This window comes from Lepisosteus oculatus, chromosome 14, assembly GCF_040954835.1.
Source record: "Lepisosteus oculatus isolate fLepOcu1 chromosome 14, fLepOcu1.hap2, whole genome shotgun sequence".
NCBI classification, from domain to species: Eukaryota; Metazoa; Chordata; class Actinopteri; order Semionotiformes; family Lepisosteidae; genus Lepisosteus; species Lepisosteus oculatus.
In genome coordinates, this window is record NC_090709.1 from 44,710,084 (window position 1) to 44,726,979 (window position 16,896).

Below are 16,896 nucleotides of genomic sequence, written 5' to 3' on the forward strand. Positions count from 1 at the left end.
TGCTCACATGACAGATATGTCCTAATTCAGGAACTGAGTATATTGATTGGGATGGGATTTGAATTCTCTTTTAGAAAGAGAAGGCAGAATGAGGGGCGAGAGACGGGTCTAATTTGATAAATCATCAATATTATTGCAAACATTATGTAAAGATTTTAAACTGAAAGATGGCTTCAAACTTCATAGTCAGGGGAGGGCAGGTTTCACATGGGACTAGTCTAATGGGACCCAAGCCTCACGCATTTTGTTTTGATACGTGATTTTACTTGCACGACCGCAGGCCTAACCCCTGTTTTTTTTTCTCTGACCATTGTCTGCTGTCATGTACAATTTCTGTTCCAACAGCTGTTACTGTGGGGAAGGGTGTGTGGAAGCTCGATATTTTGCTTCTGGAAGGTGAGGAAGTGACGCACAGGTTCAGGGAAAGATATAAGGAATGGCAGTCTTTGTATGACCTGTTTGACACAAGAGCACAGTGGCTGACCCGCTCTGACCCCCAGCTTCTCTCCCTGTCTGTGTGTCTCATGGAGTTAGAAAGACTACAAGCTGTGCAAACTTCCAAATCTGTAACATCATTTCAAGGGTGTATGATAGATCATTCACAAGATCAAATGGCTGTTTATTATTGTAAGAACTGTAGTTCACTACTGTTCTTTTGACTCTTTTGCTTGCATTATACAGCCGTTAAGTGCATTTTGAACCTAAGAGATATCCAACTGATTCAACCTGTCTGATGAATGTTAAATGGGTTGTGACTTTTGGCAAAGTTTTTTGCAACATTATTTGTTTCAAGAATACCATTCATCTCCATAACAATTTTCCTGTACCCTGAACATATGTTTTAAATTGCTTGATCCCATTTGGTGCAACCTTTCCGTTGTACTCGTAATGTGTTGTTTGCATTAGGAGTGTGTTAAATAAGCAGAAAAGCAGCCCGTTTCTTCTACTGCTTCTGATCTTATACAGTGGTCAGAATCTCTCATCCAAAAGCTGATGAGAGGGAGGGGGGGAAATTAGTGCAGATGCACAATCCATAAAAAAACATTAAAGAGCATAAGGGTTTTCATCACATGGACTTGTTTGACTGTTTAGGATTAATGTTTTGGTGGCAGATCAATTAAAGGACTACAACCAAAAAACACTGTTTCTCTCACTGAACGCATTCTCCTTCAAAAACTTTTTTACCAACAGGTGAGTGGAGTTGCCATGGGCACCAGAATGGGACCCAGCTATGCCAATATCTTTGTTGGCTGGGTAGAAGAACGCTTCTTCACTTCCTACACTGGCTATGTCCCTGACCTCTACAAGCGATATATTGATGACTGCGTCAGTGCCGCCACATACTCCAACGATCAGCTTAAGTGCTTCTTGCACCATTTCACCAACTTCCACCTGTCCCTCAAATATATAGTTAACATACCTTCCACTACTCTTGAGTTTCTGGACATCAACTACCACAGACTCTCCACTTCTGTTTATTGCAAACCTACGGATTCACACAGCTATCTCTTGTATAGCTCATTTCACCCCAAACATACTAAAAATCTCTCCCTTTTTCACAGTTCCTTCGGCTACAACAAATATGCAGCGACGACATCGAATTCCAGAACCAAACCCTCAAAATGTAATCCTTTTTCATCAACAGAGGATACCCCAGCAGTGTTATTGACAGGACCCTTGCCGAGCCAAAAACACCCCTCGGACCATCAACCCAATCAGGAACTCCCACCATAACAACCGCATTCCTTTGGTGCTTCCCTAACACACTTCCTATCCCCAGGACTGTTAACGACAACTTTTCCATCCTACAGGATGATCCCTCTGTTGGGGCCCTCTTTTCTGACCGCCCCATCATCTCATATTGCCAATCACCTAATCTGCACAACCTTCTTGTTCACAGCTCCCTTGACCACCCTCAGCAACCATCCACACCAGGTACTTTCCCTTGCAACAGAGCTCACTGTATCGCCTGCAAGTACACATCCAACACCACACTCATTCGAGGCCCCTCAGGACAATTCTGGATCACCCAGATGGCATCTTGTACCTCCAGCAACCTTATTTACTGTATCTCTTGCAGTAAATGCCCAGTTTCTCTCTATATTGGAGAAACAGGAAGGAGACTTGGAGACCGCTTCAGAGAACATGTCAGGGCTGTGAAGATTAAAGATCTCTCCAAAAACCATTGTTTCTCATTTCACCTCTGATGGCCATGACCACTCTAATCTCTCCGTCTTTGTTCTCAAAGATGGTTTTCTGAACACATACATTAGAAGGAATACCAAAACCAAACGTATCCTGCAGCTAGGATCACACCTTCCCCCTTCTCTAAACGACAGACTACTATTCTACTAAATTTTCTCCATTCATTGGAAGTTTCATTTCACACCTCTCAACACCTATTCTGACTTCACACCTCTTGATTGGCCTCTCTTTCTGTCCCCTGCTCCCGCCTCTCACCCCTCCTCCCTCCCAGCCTTTGTTTTCCCACTACATTACCTTTGCCTACTGCCTTCTCTCTCTCACACCTGAAGAAGGCTCCATGGCCGAAACATTGTTTTCTCTCTTCTTTTTTTTCAGCATGGAATAAACCTATTACTTGTTCCTTAACAACCGGAAACAATATCTTCGGTCTTTCCAGAGCTGTAAGTAGTCATTCCAAGTTTATTAACTTGTCTCTGTGCTTGTATGTACTCTTCAATAGCCACTGATGTTATGTACAACAGCTATTTTTAAAAATAAATTTGCATTTTTTGGGACTTCTTTTAAAGAATTGGCACATTTGGCAGAGCGGCGGCTCTGTGGCTAAGGATCTGCACCTGTGGCTGGAAGGTTGCTGGTTTACATCCCACGGTCGGCAGAGGAATCCTACTCCATTGGGCTCCTGAACAAGGCCCTTAACCCCAACTGCTCCAGGGGTGCCGTATAAATGGCTGACCCTGCGCTCTGACCCCCAGCTTCTCTCCCTGTATGTGTGTCTCAAGGAGAGCAAGCTGGGATATGCAAAATAGGAATTTCTAATGCAAGATATTGTATATGGTCAATACAGTGATCATATCTTATTGGCACATGGTAATCTCCAAGGAACAAGTAATAGGTTTATTCCATGCTGAAAAGAGAAGAAGAAAACACAATGTTTTGACCATGGAGCCTTCTTCAGTTAAGATTAGATTTTTTACAATCATACCCACACAAACTTTGCAATTTTTAAAAATCTTGCAAACACAACCCAGATATGTTGACTTTTTAAAAAAAACAAAAACAATTTGGGGTATTTTTTTAAAAGAAACACATACTTCTTTTCTAGTTTTTATGTGGCTGTGACTGTCAGAAATCCTCAGTGAAAAGGTATGCAGATCCTGTGCAGATGCAGGAGCAAGGGACAGGCGAACAATCCAGAACGTCAGGCGAGATTGTTAGGTGAAAGGTAGATCGAAATACTGGAAGTACAGAGAGAAGCAAACAATCCAAAACAGAAGGTAAGGTCCAAGGTCGAGAGGCAAAAGGGAGTTCAGTAACCAGTAAGCGAGATTCAGAGTAAACGCGAGGTAGAGCTCTCAAAGAGAAGACTCAATACCGAGTAGCGGGAAGCGGGTTTGAATGGTTAAAACAATGCTGCTTGCCGCACAGTAGAGCATGTGCTGGTGGATTAACACATGTTATTATTAACCCGCTGCTGGTACTGGTTAGTTCTTTTGTGAGTTGATCTCCCCTGGCTGGTGGTCATGACAGTGACAGAATGCTGTTTTGTGATTGATGCTATATCAAAATATAGGGTCCCTCAAAAATTAAACACAGAAATAAGAACATTTAATGGCTTGTACATCTGTTGTACTCCTACACTATTAACATTCATTGGGAGTTGAATTTCAATTATGTTTCCACTTCATTCAGATGTGTTCCCTATTTTTCAGATTGTTGGCAATGCCACATGTTAAAGGAAGACAGAGGAGTAGGAGGCCAGACCTGTGGTCAAGGGCTGGTGAAGTAGGGAATGAGATCAAAGAATTTCTGAAGGTTTCTAAGCTAGAAAAGAAGAAATTAGGTGGCATGACAATGTGGTCAACACTTGGAGAGGATTGGTCCAGCAACAGGAAATGGTTATCAGTAATATGGCATGAAGATAGAAAAAAAGTAAGAATCCAAGTGCTTAGGGCGCAGAAGGAGGTGAGTATTGGGAAGGATTCCAAACCAGATGACGGTACACAATCTATAGTCAATATTTCAAGTCAAAGTGAGGGACATAGTTTGGAAGGCAACACAGAGTTCAGAAGTTCATCAGGAGATACAGAAGATGCATGGGCTGCACACGGCAGCACAGACAGTGGTGACATGTTAGAGGGAGAAAAAATCTGTGTAGAATCAGAAAAAAATCCTGAAGAGCACAGTGAATATTCCCAGGGGGCAAGCTCGTCTGGGACGTCACCTCAGGATAAAAGGGGATTAAGAAAGATTATGTCTGTGCCTAAAACTTTCCAAGTATGTCTGAAGGCTGAACAATGGAGAATAATACCACCTTTAAAAGGTACATCTAAACTAAGATGATCATGGACCCATATCTTATATAGAGAGTTCAGGAAGATAAATCCTTGCTGCCCAATAGCCTTCAAATACCAATACATCAGGAAAGAGAACAGCAGAAAAAAAAACTTTCTTATAATTAAAGCAGTCTGTACTTTCAGTTCCTACCTTCAGTACCTTCAGTTCAGTACTTTCAGTTCCTGTAATGTAAAATACACAATGACAACAAGACAAACCAATGGGCAATGATGACATCACATTTGATGTTGTACTAGTAGGGCAAATACAACACAGTGAAAGGGAAACACAATTTCGACAGGCACGTCAGCCTTATCATTGAAAGATTGCCCGTGCCCTCACAAAAGGAATCAGCAATGTGTACTACAGGCAGCTGAGCAGAACTCCGCTTGCTGAAATTGCAGCAGCCAATTTATCTAGGGCTCACAAGCAAGTATTAAACTTGCTTGGCAAGTTCGGCATTTAATTTATTCTGCGGAAACATCGTATCGGAATGAACTGCCCGAGATTAAAGAGTAATTGCGGCTTCAGATCGTTTTTACAGAGCATTGCGTTGTTCTGTTCATGCTGACTACACGCTTTAGATTTGTCATTTACTGCAAGCGTTGCTTTTCCAGGTTTTTCTGAAATTCCTCGCATTTGAGCCAGCACTAAAATATTTCATTCCCGTCGCTGAATACATCGTGGAAACGGTATTTGCAACGGAATGCTGTCACACATGAAACCTCTTTGTTATTCGGTTCTGAAGTTTGAAAATGAAAATAAAACGGGGGTCACTTCATAGGCTTGAAAGAAGTCCAAGCAGCATAAAAACCCGCGAATTCTCACAAATTGCATTGTGCTGCACCTTTCTTCTGCTGCTGCTATAAATAAGCCTTAAACATTTGAATGCATACCTTACTGCTGCTAATCACATTCACGTGTTTACGAAGCTTTTTTCTGTCCGTTATGTTTTTGCTAAGCAGTTTCTCCGTTTCCCTCGTACTGTGATTGTCAGTGAGCACAACAAGACTGAAACAGTGTAAAGGCAGGTAAAAAAGACAGGGTAAAACGCCTGACTGTCGGGAGTGGGATTTGAACCCGTGCCTCTATTTGGAGAGCGAAACACAAAGCTTAAAAGACACGAAGCTGTGAATTTGCTGTTTTAAACCGCTCGACTATCCTGAAAAAATGTATGTTGATTGCACCAGTCGCATCCGATTTTCCGTAACTTTAGGACGATAGATACGACTGGACTAACACAATTTGTGGCGTTTAGCATGACATGGAAAACGGTACCGGAGCATTCTGGTCCGGACTACCAGACTCAGAAACAGTTTTATCCCTGCACTATCAAACTATTAAACTCCCAGCCTCTCTCACTCTCTCTTCACCTCTCACCTATGATCTGAACCTCACAGTGCCTTCTTTCTTACCAAAAACCCAAACACACATTGAAAATCTACCTCTCCCATACATGTCAAAAGCTCACTCCCCATCATTTCTATCCCTTTATTTCATTCTTTTGATGCATGTTTTTGCACATAACCTGTTACCTTTTTGTTGTTTTGCACACTGCCTGTTGTTGTTTTTTGCACATCAGCTGTTGTCTCTGCCTTTCTTTTGATATACAATTGTATTGTTGTTGTGTTTTTTTCTTTGTACTACTTATGTCCGAGAGCTAGCTAAATAGCATTTCGTTATACCATATACCTGCGTATGAGTATAATGACAATAAACTTTAACTTGAACTTGACTTAGTCTTGCAGGCAGTATATTATTTTATATTATTTTATTTACTCGTTTAAAAAAACACGGTCTTCTCGTTCCTAAGTCAGATTCTTAGTGCTTTAGTTACTTCCAACCTGGACTGACAGCTCACCGGATCTGTTTGTGATCAGACCATGGAGTGGGGGGCTGTACCAAGCGCACGTTCCTTCCCAATGCTGAGGCGATCATTCGGAAGATGGGTGTGAAGAGAGACAAGCTTTGTTGACTAAAAGTCAAGGCAGGATATGCACTAATCACTGGCAACAGTTATGTTCTCTTACTATTGAGACTCCCACATTGCTAGTTTTTTTGAAGACTTTGAAACAGGCACAGGTGGGGTTTGAAACCACAGCCTTCGGTTTACAAGGCCGACACCTTACCACTTGGCCATGGCACCTTCAAGCAAATATAGGAATAATGTTGTTCAAATTATTTTTTTTCTGAATCTGGTTTACATCGCCTGGAGGTAGCAACAACAATAAAAGGGATACTTAACAAGGAGATACGCTGTAGCAGTGTGACTCCAACAGATGCTCCTGAAGAGGCTCAAGGTTTAAGCCAGCTCCTTAGAGCGCTCGGCTGTGTTACTTTCAACAGCGGCTCTTCAGCTCTTGTTTGACCTAGTGGTTTTATAACGTGTGGAAACGACCGCAACTTCGTTTTCTGAGATGCTTTCTCTCACGTGGTGAAATCTCGACCTCTTTGGCATCTCTGGCTTTTGTTCTTCTGTAGAGCAGGCTTTCACACCTCTGCTTATAGTGCCCTTGAAGTCATTTTATTTTTACAGGAAGACGCATTCCCTAACGATCTCTCCTGTTTTAGAAATGTTTCGTAAGGCGTGTTTGATTCAACGGACAAACTATACTAATTGTACAATGCAGATCTATGCGGCATTCGTACTGTCTTTGACTGGGATTCTGAAATACTTCTTGAAAAGGTATTCAGATTTTCTTGAACCTATAATAAAAACACAGACCTGAAACTCTCTAGCTTCCAATCTCTGATGTTGCTGTCCTTAAACTCGGACGTGATGTTCTGCAGACGTGCAGTGTCCCTTTACTCTCGTTGTTTTCAAAACGACCTCTGTTGTCGGGCGCAGTTAAAGTGGAACTGGCCTGACCGCACAGGAAAGTACGGAATGATAAAATGTTTCTACGGCTCAAAATGTCCCTTTAGACCCTCGTCATGTCTCTGTGAGGAACGGGCAGGTAGAGAGGTTTAACAGATGCTCATGATGTTTCACACGGGTGTTACCTGTTGTAGTGTTTCAAAAGATGTGTTAGCGGACCAGAGATTATCTTGAAAAGATTTGGGTTTGCACTGGCTGGGATTCAAACCTGACTCAATTATTTGGAAGGCGCCTGTACCACCAACTCACTTCCGAGAAGCACCTGCAAATTATCACACTCCTCTCTCTCACCTACAAAGTTATGGAGACACAGACGTCCAATGAAAGCTCAAGGCTCCACTCAAGGCTTTATTCACTCAAGGTTCCACTCTTTTGTTGTGATGTCATTTTAATTACTATTAGCTTTGATAAGGTGTCATTTTTGCCTCTTAAAGGTAAAGTCTGCTCCTTTCTTTCTGGTATAGAAAGAACGTGTTCCATCTTTGTTTAAAAACACCACTAAAAGTAAATTATTCAGCTCTACCGCCTGTGTGCATTGACAAGACACCTCAAAAGGACATATTAAATAAGAACACGATCCTTCCTGTTACCATTCCTGTGGTTGGGGCGTTGTTTCACCCTTTTACGTTAAATCATCAGTACTGCTGTTTTTCTATGCATAGTTTAATCAAGAGCACTTAAAAGATGCAAAAAGCTTTCAAATAAGATAGAATTGAAAGACAGTCGAGTAAGGAGGTAGAAAAAAAGCACTCCCCCGTCTGGGAATCAACCACCATCGCCCATGTAACTGGATACAAAAATAACAGATTAATTTGTGCCCAGTCTCTTGAAGCTTCGATGCGATTATTTTTCCTTCCTTATTTCTTCATTCCTATGAATTTACTCTGTAGTAGAGGAAACGCGAAAGTGGGAAACTGCAGGCATTCTTCGTGAGTGGTGTGATCAGTGAGCATTTGCACATCTAGTCTGTTCCATAAACTTTATCATCGGGGATGTAGCTCAGTGGTAGAGCGCATGCTTTGCATGTATGAGGTCCCGGGTTCGATCCCTGGCATCTCCAGGTGCTTTATGTTATAGTACTCACATCGCAATCTTCTGTTGAGTGAGAACTCTTTGCTCGTGTTCAGAGAGAGCCAGGTTTACAAAATTATATGCAGGCACACTCGACGTGCTGCAGAGTTGCGCTGCTGTTTTAAATGTACCTCATTTAGTTCTGTTAAATCCTAAATTATTTGAACTAATAATTTAGTTCAAATTCAGGAAATCCAGAGATTGCTTCACACTTGTCGTGGCTGTTGCAGAAAACACCTGTTGAATCTCACCCGGGATTTCCTGAGAGATCATTCAGCGAGCAAATCCTCCTTCTGAACTCCGCACTAAACTGAAAGCTTCATGAACTCCTCACTCCGTGTCCTGTACTGTTACAAGTGCTGTCGTGTAGATGTGTAGAAGCACAGCCATAAACACACTTTGAACTTTTTCCGTTTGTTAAGGAAAATGCAAAAGAGCATGACAAGTATTGATCGTATAAAATATCCATGGCACAACTCGAGAAAGTACTGAAGGACTACACATCGACTTTTGATGATTACAAGAGATTCAAGAAACACAATCGTCCGCAGCTGGGTTTGGATCCTGAACTCTAGAGTTAAAAGAACATAAGCGACGGATATGACCTATAAACTCTCTGAATTGTCTTATAGTTTATGAAATAAAACAATTTCTTAATAAATTCTAACTGTTGATAGACGATTTATTGAATTTTAACAAAATCACAATTACAAACTTTTTCGGTTAAACTGTTATTCACATACTCTAACGTAAATAAACATTAGTGTCTTCCGGTGTGTGAGCCAATTTCTCCAACAAATATTTGTTAGTCTGTCGGGAGACTGTGCAAGGTGTTAAGAAATAGAATTTCAAAAAGACAGGCTCCCTAAGCTTAACATCAAGGCTGTTTTCTCTACAGAAATGCTCTTTAAATTTCAGCACTGTTGCAACTCCCTTTATAAAGGGTGTGCACACGTATACAACAAAGGCATTGAAAGTTTTTTTTTAATTATTGTTCCAAAAAATATTCCATTTGTTTTCTTTTTAATGTTGTTGATTAAAAGATTGTATTAAATGTGAAAAAAATCTGAATGTGAAAAAAGGTCAAAATGCTATTGAAAAAAATCAGTAATGTGAGGAAAGATGGATTGTGGGAGCCCCTTAACTACCCATGTCATGCTGTATTTCTCACTCATTCTACTGGGAGGGTTGTCGTTTCTGGATAAAGTCTGTCAGTGGTCATTCCAGATGGGTCCGGTATGACTGCTCTTTGGCACAAGAGACAGGTGACTTCCGAGGATCCCGACAGTGTCGAAATTTCAGAGCCTGGATAGCTCAGTCGGTAGAGCATCAGACTTTTAATCTGAGGGCCCAGGGTTCAAGTCCCTGTTCTTAAGTCTATTGTGAATGTCATTCTAAATAGTCTTTTATCTTTCACTCTTCTACCTGTACTGTGGTTATTTTAAATGTCCATTACTTGTATTTACAGTAGTGTATTTAGTGTTTCATTTCACAAACCGAAAATGTTCAAGTAGATCTTGTCACTCTACTCCACGTAATCATCTAAATTAAATCACAGTAGAGTACAGAACACGCAGTGAGGAGCTCACACAGTGAGTACTCTCGAATACGACAAGAGGAAAGGCACACTGCACATCTGTAGAACATCACGTCCGAGTTTACAGTGAGAGCAGAGGTTGGAAGCGACGTAGTTTTTTAATACTCGCTCGCTGAAGATCTCTCAAGAAATCTCGGTGGAGATTTAACGGGTGTCTAATAATCACGTTCAAAAAGATGACGATAAGTTTTTTTTAACTAGGTAGCCTTAATGGCAACACGGTGTGAGTAGATCTTAAAGCAGCCGCAGAGTACCCGTAATGGCACCACAGTGGTTTGAGTTCGGCTTTTCTTATTTCTTCTGCAGAACCAGTGGAATCGGAATATACTGATCCGCATAAGAAGCGCTTTTGGGTTCTGATCATTTTTATTGAGCGCTGCTCTAAGTACCACAGGCAAGATGGCTGGTGGTCTAAGGCGTTGCGTTCAGGTCGCAGTTAACCCTGGAGACGTTTGTTAAAATCTCACTTCTAATAAAGAGGTCTTTCTCGTTAGAGTAGAAACGATAGAAGCCTTAAGCGGGAAAAAAATCACAACATCTCGCATTTCACGTGTTTAATGTTAACTGTCTCAGTGGTTGCCTCGGTGATTGATGGCTCTTCTCCCTCGGAGAGTGACGGCAAACTTCTTCAGAGAGGGAGTCTCCCACGCACGGCTTTTCTTTATCAAGAGCTGAGACAACAGAAACAGACTTCCAATTGACATGAATTACTTCTTGAGCGTTTATGACCGTCTTTAAAAGCTGAGAACAGGTGAAAAAGTCTTTTGAAATGAGGCAATGACTGCTGACAGTAAACAGAGCTGACGCTCAGCTGCAGACAAGCGCTCCTCGTTAGTATAGTGCTGAGTACCCCCGCTTGTTGCGCGGGAGACTTGGGTACGTTTCTGTGACAGGGCGCTGGTTTAATTTTTTAACAATCTGACTTCACTTAAAACGTGTGTACTGTGTACTACGTTTGGGACTGGTTACTGCGGTAAAATATGGAGATCATCTACAGCTTTGAGCTCAACTGCCACAAGAAGTCATGCTAAATGTCGTATAGTGGGTAGACATCGCGAGACAACAGAACGAGAGAGTAGAAGGCAGGAATATATGGTGTAAGGGCGTGATCTGTGTAGTTAACAAAATAGTTAAAATAATATAAAAACGTCTCTTTATTAAGATACACAACATTTATGGCGACGAGAGATGAGTGCTTGACGGATTCAAAGCGAGCAGAACACTGCAGATTTTGCTGGTAGAAACGAACTTTTGAATATTCGGACTGTTCGTTTAGCTTGCGCCATGGAAGATATGGCAGCCGCGCCGAGAAGCTTTGCTTATGCTCAGCTTTTTCCACCGCTTCTACTGAACCTCGGAGCCCCGGATTTGTATACGGAATACAAGATATGGATGGAGTCGTACAGATTTTTTTTAAATAGCCAGTGGATCTACAGAAGCTCAGGATGCCGTGAGACGTGCTACATTACTGCACTGTATCAGGGCTTCCGTGCAGCGGATTTTCGCCAACCTCCCTGGAGAAAAAGGTACATACAGTATGAACAGACTGTAGCTGCCTTAGACGCTTAATTTACACCGCGGAGAAATGTGGTTTTGGAACGGCATACATTTAGGAAGGGAACACAGTCTCAGGACGAATCTGTTGATGCTTTTGTGACTGCACTAAGAGAACAAGCTAAATCTTGTGACTTTGGAGTATTGGAAACTGACATGTTAAGAGATCAACTTGTGGAAAATGTGCACATAAGAGACTATAAATTGCTGCAGGAGGAAGGGCTGACTTTAGAAAGAGCTCTTACAGTCGCTAGAATTCATGAAGCAGCTCGAGCAGAATCAAGAATGCTTTCTGACCACGGTGACAAAGTGACACTGAACGGGGCGCTCGCTCAAACTTTACAAACAAAAGCCCAACAGCAGGACGCAGTCATGCAAGAGATATAGAAGAACAGGGGACGGCTGACATTACATGTTACAGGTGCGGACTAACAATGCACAAAGCTGATGAATGCGGAGCGTGAACAGCAAGATGTCTACACTTTAAGAAAACAGGACATTATGCACACGTCTGCAGAACATCACGTCCGAGTTTAAGGACAGCAACATCAGAGATTGGAAGCTAGGGAGTTTCAGGTCTGTCTTTTTATTATAGGTTCAAGAAAGTCTGAATACCTTTGCAAGAAGTATTTCAGAATCCCACTCAAATCCAGTACGAATGCCGCATAAATCTGCATTGTACAATTGGTGTACTGTTTGTCCGTTGAATCAAACACGCCTTATGAAGCATTTCTAAAACAGGGGAGATCGTTAGGGAATGCGTCTTCCTGTAAAAATAAAATGACTTCAAGGGCACTATAAGCAGAGGTGCTCTACAGAAGAACTATAGCCAGAGATGCCAAAGAGGTCGAGATTTCACCACGTGAGAGAAAGCATCTCAGAAAACGAAGTTGCGGTCGTTTCCACGCCTTATAAAACCATTAGGTCAAACAACAAGAGCTGAAGAGCCGCTGTCATGAGTAACGCGGCCGAGCGCTCTAAGGAGCTGGCTTAAACCTCCACCCTCTTCAGGAGCATCTGTTGGAGTCGCACTGCTACAGCGTATCTCCTTGTTAAGTATCCCTTTTATTGTTGTTGCTGCCTCCAGGCGATGTAAACCAGATTCAGAAAACAATAATTTGAACAACATTATCCCCTTGTTTGCGTCGGTCTCGTAAATCGAAGATTGTTGTTTCAACCCCCCCACCGTGCCTGTTTCGTTTGTCACAGCTTTCCTTTAGTTTCAAAGTCTTAAAAAGAAAACTCGGGTGAAAGTAACGTTCGAAAGCACAAAAATTCTGACTAACATACGAGAAGACCGTGTTTTTTTAAACGAGTAAACGATAAAATAATATACTGCCTGCAAGACTATGTCAAGTTCAAGTTCAAGTTTATTGTCATTATACTCATACGCAGGTATATGGTATAACGAAATGCTATTTAGCTAGCTCTCGGACATAAGTAGTAAAAAGAAAAAAACACAACAACAATACAATTGTATAATAAAAGAAAGACAGAGACAACAGCCGATGTGCAAAAAACAACAACAGGTAGTGTGCAAAACAACAAAAAGGTAACAGGTTATGTGCAAAAACATGCATCAAAAGAATGAAATAAAGGGATAGAAATGATGGGGAGTGAGCTTTTGACATGTATGGGAGAGGTAGATTTTCAATGTGTGTTTGGGTTTTTGGTAAGAAAGAAGGCACTGTGAGGTTCAGATCATAGGTGAGAGGTGAAGAGAGAGTGAGAGAGGCTGGGAGTTTAATAGTTTGATAGTGCAGGGATAAAACTGTTTCTGAGTCTGGTAGTCCGGACCAGAATGCTCCGGTACCGTTTTCCATGTCATGCTAAACGCCACAAATTGTGTTAGTCCAGTCGTATCTATCGTCCTAAAGTTACGGAAAATCGGATGCGACTGGTGCAATCAACATACATTTTTTCAGGATAGTCGAGCGGTATAAAACAGCAAATTCACAGCTTCGTGTCTTTTAAGCTTTGTGTTTCGCTCTCCAAATAGAGGCACGGGTTCAAATCCCACTCCCGACAGTCAGGCGTTTTACCCTGTCTTTTTTACCTGCCTTTACACTGTTTCAGTCTTGTTGTGCTCACTGACAATCACAGTACGAGGGAAACGGAGAAACTGCTTAGCAAAAACATAACGGACAGAAAAAAGCTTCGTAAACACGTGAATGTGATTAGCAGCAGTAAGGTATGCATTCAAATGTTTAAGGCTTATTTATAACAGCAGCAGAAGAAAGGTGCAGCACAATGCAATTTGTGAGAATTCGCGGGTTTTTATGCTGCTTGGACTTCTTTCAAGCCTATGAAGTGACCCCCGTTTTATTTTCAAACTTCAGAACCGAATAACAAAGACGTTTCATGAGTGACAGCATTCCGTTGCAAATACCGTTTCCACGATGTATTCAGCGACGGGAATGAAATATTTTAGTGCTGGCTCAAATGCGAGGAATTTCAGAAAAACCTGGAAAAGCAACGCTTGCAGTAAATGACAAATCTAAAGCGTGTAGTCAGCATGAACAGAACAACGCAATGCTCTGTAAAAACGATCTGAAGCCGCAATTACTCTTTTATCTCGGGCAGTTCATTCCGATACGATGTTTCCGCAGAATAAATTAAATGCCGAACTTGCCAAGCAAGTTTAATACTTGCTTGTGAGCCCTAGATAAATTGGCTGCTGCAATTTCAGCAAGCGGAGTTCTGCTCAGCTGCCTGTAGTACACATTGCTGATTCCTTTTGTGAGGGCACGGGCAATCTTTCAACGATAAGGCTGACGTGCCTGTCGAAATTGTGTTTCCCTTTCACTGTGTTGTATTTGCCCTACTCGTACAACATCAATTGTGATGTCATCATTGCCCATTGGTTTGTGTCTTGTTGTCATTGTGTATTTTACATTACAGGAATTGAAAGTACTGAACTGAAGGTACTGAAGGTAGGAACTGAAAGTACAGACTGCTTTAATTATAAGGATTTTTTTTTCTGCTGTTCTCTTTCCTGATGTATTGGTATTTGAAGGCTATTGGGCAGCAAGGATTTATCTTCCTGAACTCTCTATATACGATATGGGTCCATGATCATCTTAGTTTAGATGTACCTTTTAAAGGTGGTATTATTCTCCATTGTTCAGCCTTCAGACATACTTGGAAAGTTTTAGGCACAGACATAATCTTTCTTAATCCCCTTTTATCCTGAGGTGACGTCCCAGACGAGCTTGCCCCCTGGGAATATTCACTGTGCTCTTCAGGATTTTTTTCTGATTCTACACAGATTTTTTCTCCCTCTAACATGTCACCACTGTCTGTGCTGCCGTGTGCAGCCCATGCATCTTCTGTATCTCCTGATGAACTTCTGAGCTCTGTGTTGCCTTCCAAACTATGTCCCTCACTTTGACTTGAAATATTGACTATAGATTGTGTACTGTCATCTGGTTTTGAATCCTTACCAATACTCACCTCCTTCTGCGCCCTAAGCACTTGGATTCTTACTTTTTTTCTATCTTCATGCCAAATCACTAATAACCATTTCCTGTTGCTGGAGTAATCCTCTCCAAGGACTCTGTTTGACAGTGTTGACCACATACTGTATTGTCATGCCACCTAATTTTTTTTTCTATCTTAGAAAACTTCAGAAATTCTTTGATCTCATTCCCTACTTCACCAGCCCTTGACCACAGGTCTGGCCTCCTACTTCTCTGTCCTCCTTTAACATGTGGCATTGCCAAAAATCTGAAAAATAGGGAACACATCTGAATGAAGTGGAAACGTAATTGAAATTCAACTCCCAATGGATGTTAATAGTGTAGGAGTGCAACAGATGTACAAGCCATTAAATGTTTTTATTTCTGTGTTTAATTTTTGAGGGACCCTATATTTTGATATAGCATCAATCACAAAACAGCATTCTGTCACTGTCACGACCACCAGCCAGGGGAGATCAACTCACAAAAGAACTAACCAGTACCAGCAGCGGGTTAATAATAACATTTGTTAATCCACCAGCAAAGCACTGTTTTAACCATTCAAACCCGCTTCCCGCTACTCGGTATTGAGTCTTCTCTTTGAGAGCTCTACCTCACGTTTACTCTGAATCTCGCTTACTGGTTACTGAACTCCCTTTTGCCTCTGGACCTTAGACCTCACCTTCCGATTTGGATTGTTTGCTTCTCTCTGTACTTCAAGTATTTCGATCTACCTTTCACCTAACAATCTCACCTGACGTTCTGGATTGTTCACCTGTCTCAATAACTACTTGCTCCTGCATCTGCATAGGATCTGCATACCTTTTCACTGAGGATTTCTGGCAGTCAAAGCCACATAAAAAAAACTAGAAAAGAAGTATGTGTTTCTTTAAAAAAAATACCCCCAAATTGTTTTTGTTTTTTAAAAGTCAACATATCTGGGTTGTGTTTGCAAGATTTTTAAAAATTCCAAAGTTTGTGTGGGTATGATTGTAAAAAATCAAATCATAACTGAAGAAGTCTCCATGGTCAAAACATTGTGTTTTCTTCTTCTCTTTTCAGCATGGAATAAACCTATTACTCGTTCCTTGGAGATTACCATGTGCCAATAAGATATGATCACTGTTTTGACCATATACAATTTCTTGCATTAGGAATTCCTATTTTGCATACCCCAGCTTGCTCTCCTTGAGATACACATACAGGGAGAGTAGCTGGGGGTCAGAGCGCAGGGTCAGCCATTTATACGGCACCCCTGGAGCAGTTGGGGTTAAGGGCCTTGTTCAGGAGCCCAATGGAGTAGGATTCCTCTGCCGACCGTGGGATGTAAACCAGCAACCTTCCAGCCACAGGTGCAGATCCTTAGCCACAGAGCCACCGCGCTGCCAAATGTGCCAATTCTTTAGAAAGAAGTCCAAAAGAATGCAAATTTACTTTTTTAAAATAGCTGTTGTAAATAACATCAGTGGCTATTGAAGAGTACATACAAGCACAGAGACAAGTTAATAAACTTGGAATGACTACTTACAGCTCTGGAAAGACCGAAGATATTGTTTCCGGTTGTTAAGGAACAAGTAATAGGTTTATTCCATGCTGAAAAAAAGAAGAGAGAAAACAATGTTTCGGCCGTGGAGCATTCTTCAGGTGTGAGAGAGAGAAGGCAGTAGGCAAAGGTAATGTAGTGGGAGAACAAAGGCTGGGAGGGAGGAGGGGTGAGAGGCGGGAGCAGGGGACAGAAAGAGAGGCCAATCAAGAGGTGTGAAGTCAGAAAAGGTGTTGAGAGGTGTGAAATGAAACTT

General features: G+C 41.6%; 1 non-coding gene across 1 annotated transcript; it reads left to right on the forward strand.

The window, feature by feature from the left end:
- Positions 1–8,405: 8,405 nt before the first annotated feature.
- On the forward strand, positions 8,406–8,477 carry trnaa-ugc (transfer RNA alanine (anticodon UGC)). Its single transcript has one exon. It is a non-coding gene; the product is annotated as a tRNA-Ala (tRNA).
- Positions 8,478–16,896: the final 8,419 nt, after the last annotated feature.